General features: G+C 38.4%; 1 pseudogene; it reads left to right on the top strand.

Moving 5' to 3' along the window:
* The first annotated feature begins 5,376 nt into the window (after positions 1-5,376).
* LOC109248332 (small nuclear ribonucleoprotein G-like) lies at positions 5,377-5,552 on the top strand (annotated as a pseudogene).
* Positions 5,553-6,000: the final 448 nt, after the last annotated feature.

The following is a 6,000-nucleotide window of genomic DNA, read 5'->3' as shown; positions in this document are numbered from 1 at the left end:
TATTATTATTCATTATTTCATTATTTTTAGTTTTATTGAGGTATAATTGACAAATAAAGTTGTAATATATTTAAAGTGATTTGATATATATATATATACATTGTCAAATGATTACCACGATCAAGTTAATTAACACAGCTATCACCTCACATGGTTACTTTTTCCTCTTTTCTTTTCTTGAGAAAACACTTAAGATCTGCTCTCAGTAGATTTCAAGTATATAATACAGAATTAGTAACGATAGCCACCATGCTGTACATTAGATACTCAGCATTTATTCCTCTTATAATTGAAAGTGTGTACCCATTGACTCAATTCCCCCATGCCCCAGCCCATGGCAACCACCATTCTATTGTTTCTATGAGTTCAACTTTTTCTTTTTTTTTCAGATTTCACATCTAAGCAATACCATATAGTATTTGTCTTTCTGTGTCTGATTTGTTTCACTTAGCATAATGTTCTCTAGTTTCATCCATATTGTTGCAAATTGCAGGACTTTCTTCTTTTTCATGGCTGAATAATATACCATTGTGTGTATGTGTGTGGGGGTTTGTGCATATTCCACTCTATATATATTTACATATATACCACAGTTTCGATATCCATTCATCCATCAATGGACACCTAGGTTGTTTCCATAGTTTGACAACGAACATGGGGGTGCAGATATCTCTTTGAAATAGCGATTTCCTTTCCTCTGGATATATACCCAGAAGTGAGATCATTGGATCCTGTGGCAGTTTTATTCTTAATTTTTTGAGGAGTCTCCATACTGCTTCCCATAGTGGCTACATCAGTTTCCATTCCCACCAACAGAGCATGAGGGTTCTCTTTTCTCCACAGCCACACCAACATATATCTTTTGTCTTCTTGATAAATATACATCTTCATGTATTCATTTATGCATCCATTCCTTACTTACCTATTGAACAGATACCATGTGCTGGGCACTATCTTAGGTGCTGAGAGGATCCTATGATGGACAAGACAGACAAAATCTCTTCTCTCATGGAACTTCCATTCCAGTGGAGAAGACACTCAATAAGCAGATATATAGATGGATGGATGGATGGATGGATAGACAGAGATAGATGGATATATATGTATATATAATATATATTTATTATATTTCATATATTTACATATGTTTTGTTATAACAGGTATATATAACAATTATAAATATTATAGCATTGGCAAAGCGAATTTTGTGACTTCCTGTTTCAAGAACAACCTATGTAAACACTCACATTCTACTTCTGCCCTTGTAACATTTTGTACATGGGGAAAATTCCCAGTTGATGAACAAAAGGGGTGCAGAATTGTAAAAAAAAAAAAAAAAAAAAAGAAGAAGAAGAATTAAGGTTCATTAATAACTGAAATACAAATACAAGTGTTGCATTTTGCCATTGCAAAATATGTATATTATTTTAGAATTGCATCCCTTCTCCTTCCCCTTCCAGAACAAGACTCCAGGGTCCCAAGTTGTTGCTGTTATTTCTTTTCTTCTCGTCATGTGAACACACATTTATAGAATTCTAAAGGCCCTGAAAGATCATCTTCTCTCACATTATTTTATAAATGAGGAGAGTTAGGTTGAGAAAGATGAAGCAGTTTGCCCAAGATTACAGAAGTAGCTGGCGGCAGAGTTGGACTAGATTCCAGTTCTAGTTTGACATCCCCAGGAGAGCACAACAGTGAATAACAATCGACTTTATAATACTAATGAGAAAACACTGGCAGACTCAGCTACATAAAGGGTGACTTTGAGGTTGTAAACAAGAAAATCGAAAAGTCTATTTGCAAGTCCTTTTATTTTCTTTCTTACTTTCCATGCTTCTTTTAAGTTGAAGAAAGAGTCAGATTTCCTTCACAAAGAAAATGACTTTCTGACATAGTCAAGAAACTGAATCTGAGCTGAAAATTAGAAAAGCAAGTCACCTGAGAAAAAGAAGCTAAAATCAGTACATTCCCCCTAAACACAGGCCATCAGGTGTTTTTCTAAACACTGCCCTCATAATGCTTAAAACACTCAACAATTTACAAGTTTAGAGGAAGTAAACAGACTTCTAAGCAACACATGAGAAAACTTTACTGAAGATCAAAAAAGACAAATCAGAAGATCAGAAGATCAGGATATCATTTTTTCAACAACATACCAAGAGTGTTTCTAAGAGCAATCCTCGGTGCTTACGAAGGCTGGTAAAATGGGAACACTCATGCGTCACTGGTTAGCAGACGTAGATATCTGTACAAATCATTCGGGAAGTCACTTTTTCAGAAAAACGTAGCAGGAGCCCTGAAATGTTCATGCCCTTTTACTCAGAAATACACTTCCAGGAATTGGTCCGAAGGAGATAAGCAGAGATCCAACTAAAGATTTATGTGAAAGGATACTCATTCATGGTGTTATTCATGATGGTAATATATATATATATATATATATACACAACAGACTAAACATTCAACAAAAAAAGCCATGAGTAAATAAAGTATGTTGCATCTGTCACAGAGATTTTTCAGTGATTGTTAATGATATGGGACAAAATGTTCACAATATAAAGTTAGACCACAGATTCTCAACTGGGAATTATTCTGCCTACCAACGGACATTCAGCAATGTCTGGAAGACACTTTTGGTTGTCACAGCTTGGACAAGGAGGAGGTGCTACTGGCATCCAGTGGGTACGGGCCAGGAATGTTGTTAGACATTGTATAATACGCAGGCGACCCTCTCCCCCAGCAACAAAGAATTATCCTGCCCAATGTCAGTGTGCCACAGTCGAGAAACTGCATCAGATGAATAAAACAGGGCACAATACTATGAACGCTGATTGATCTCAAGTTTTAGAAGCACAAACAGGGTATCACTTGATGCTAAAATTATGGGTGATGTTTGTTTTCTTCTTTATACTTTATATTACTAAATATTCTACTGTGAACATGTATTATTTATAAAGTAAATTAAAAATTTTCAAAGAATTCTTCAAAAGCTCTCCACAGCCTCTTGCATCAAATCCAACTAATCACCTCCAGCCTCAGGATCACACATAATTTGGTCCTGCCTGACCTATGGAAACCTTATTCTTCCCTACTTCTCACCAAGAACTCTCCACTTTAATCAGACAAATGTCTCCTGTACCCCTGAACACACCTTGCTCATTTGCTCATCTCCTTGATTATCTATGACACAGGATAATTGCCTCCCTCACAGGATTGCGGAGAGGATCAAATGAGATAAAATGTGCAGAAGCATTTTATAACTGTCTAGTCCACAAACTGAAGTTTTCACTCTCTGTTGCCATGTCCACCCTCTCTCCAGCTGAATTAAACTTACCTGTAGTTCAACTATTAACCCGCAAATCTCTTTTTCTATGAAGTCTGTCCTGTCTTCTCCTAGACTGTTTTGGGAAACAGTGAACCCTACAGCTTTGTTGCCCTAATAAGAGAAAGGTTGAAGTTGAAGCATAGGTTCCCAAAGTATGTTTCTTGGGACACTAATTCCATGAGATATTATATCAGTCAAGGTCATGTCAGGAAACAACTGATACATTCAAATTGGGCAACTGGGGGAAATTTTTACAATGGGCTATTCACAAACATAAAGACAGAGTACAGGGAAACCACAGAAGATAGTGCGGGACCCCAGGTCTAGTAACAGCAAGGAGCTGTGACCATCCTTAGGCCCCAAGGAGAAAGAGGATAGAGGGTGGGGTGGTTTACTGAACCCAGAACTAAGAAGAAAAGAATCAGAGGTGCCTGGGTGGCTCAGTCACTTAAGCATCGGACTCGATTTCAGCTCAGGTCGTGATCTCATGGTTCATGGGTTTGAGCCCTGCATGGGCTCTGTGCTCACAGCGTGGAGCCTCTTTGGGATTCTCTCTCTCTGCCCCTCCCCTGCTCAAGCTCTTTCTCTCTCTCTCTCCAAATAAATGAATAAACATTTTTAAAAATGTTTTAAAGAAGAAGAAGAAAAGAATCAGAGAGAGAAGGTTCCAGAGCTGGGATTTCTGTCCACAGACACAGCCAACTATAAGCGACCCAGCAGAGAGTGACCCAGGGAATCAATATGCTAGCCCCAGTCTCCTTCTTCCCTCTAATCACCTGTGAATAGGCCTCACTGGCCAAACCAACTCAGAAGTTAAAGGGTGTATTAGTCAGGGTTTTCCAGAAAAACAGAACCTATATCGGGGGAGAGGACAGAAATTAATTTTAAGAAATTAGCTCATGCAATCAGGGTGGTTAAATATTGTAATCTTGAACTAGAACTTCTTTGGGAAACCTCAGGTTTTGCCTTTAAGGCCTTCAACTGACTGGATGAAAGCAATCATTAAGGAGAGTAATCCGCTTTACTTAAAGTGTACTGATTGTAGGTGTTAGCCACAACTACAAAATATCTTCACAGCAACACCCAGATTTGTGTTTAAGTAAATAAGTGGGCAATATGGCACAGCCAAGGTGATGCATAAAACTGACCATGACAGAGGTCAAGAAGGACCTGGTGATGTGGTTCATACAGGTTGGACTCCCTCATGGACACACAGCAGAGCAGAGGAGGGTTTGGGGAGGGTGGACCTGGAGGAGCAAAGAATAGACAGAAGCTATAGTTTCAATAGCTATGTTGTAAGCAAAATTATTCTGCAGTAAAATAAATTTGAGAAACATCAAGTTAAACAAAGTCAAACCAATGATTTTCCCGGTAAAATGAAGAGGGGAGGAATTCTGAACGGGAGAGGTGGGATGTTCAAAGGCTCATGGGTTAGTAGGTGGGTATAAATGTGCACTCCAAGTGGGAAGTGCAAACGGGCTCATGTAGCTGAAGTGGGATGTCCAAGTGGAGTGGGGCGGGCAAGGGAGCCATTAAGTGGAGGCGCTTACAGGCTGAGGACGTTAGAGTATATAATTAGGAGGTTTAATTTTATTCAAGAGGTAATTTAGAATTATTCTGGGTTTCTTAGAATGGGAGTGGTCTAAACCAAATAAAAGCAGAAAAAGTATCCATGCTGCTATATGTAGGATGCATTAAAATAAAGACCAGAAACTCAGAAGCCAGAAGGAGGCAGATGAGGCACTGTGGATCTAAGATGGCCACGGATTACGATGGGATCATTGTGGGAGTGAAAAGGAAGCAGGAGAGTCAGGAGAGTTTCCAGGGGGAAAAAATGCTTAGTGGCAGGATGGAAGTAGAAAGTAAAAGAGGGATATAATTCTAAAGTTGGAAAATAATTACAATGCTATTTCACCACAATTAAAGATTGAGAGAAAATGCCAGGCCTACTGTGGGAGTAGAAGGGAGGCCACGAATTCTGTTTCAAGGCATCTTTGAGCTCTCTGAGTAGACACTGAGCAAAGCTCGCTCTCCCAAGCTGACAAAATTCATGGACAAGAAGTTATCATTGAAATTAAATGGTGGCAGCCATGTCCAAGACTACTGCAGGGACTCAATCCCTTTATGAATCTTGCGATAGACGAATGTGTGGGGATGGCAATTAGTGGACAACAGGACAATACTGGAATAGTGGTATTATGAGGAAATAGAATCATCATGTTATAAACCTTGGCAGAAGTATAAACAACTTCTGTGCTCCCCAGAGAAATCAAATGCTTCTCCACAGCACCTGTTTTACTAAATGTAAAAATTGGGTTGTGTACATTTTCATATTGAACTTTTTTGTCAAATAAGCTTTTGTAATAGTCAAAAAACAACAAAAAAAAAAGATCTAGGATACTCACATAGTCCATCCAACTCTAATCAGTAACCAGTTCTTTCACCAACAAAAAAATTAGAAGCTGCTTTATACGAGAGGTTGAAATGACCCATTGTGCCACTGGAGAGCCACTTCTTACAATAATATAATAATTGGGAATGAAATTACAGAAGCTTCTTGAGAAAAAAAGCTCAGAAAAGAATAAACTCATAATGAGAAATAATCAGTGTAATTGAAGAAAACTGTGGAAGGATGTGTTAATAGATGCAATAAGACAGTGTCTGTCATTACTAC

This window comes from Panthera pardus, unplaced genomic scaffold, assembly GCF_024362965.1.
Source record: "Panthera pardus isolate Hobbes unplaced genomic scaffold, ASM2436296v1 HiC_scaffold_27, whole genome shotgun sequence".
NCBI classification, from domain to species: domain Eukaryota; kingdom Metazoa; phylum Chordata; class Mammalia; order Carnivora; family Felidae; genus Panthera; species Panthera pardus.
The sequence above is the reverse complement of the archived record's forward strand: the minus strand, read 5'-3'. Positions and strand labels throughout refer to the sequence as shown.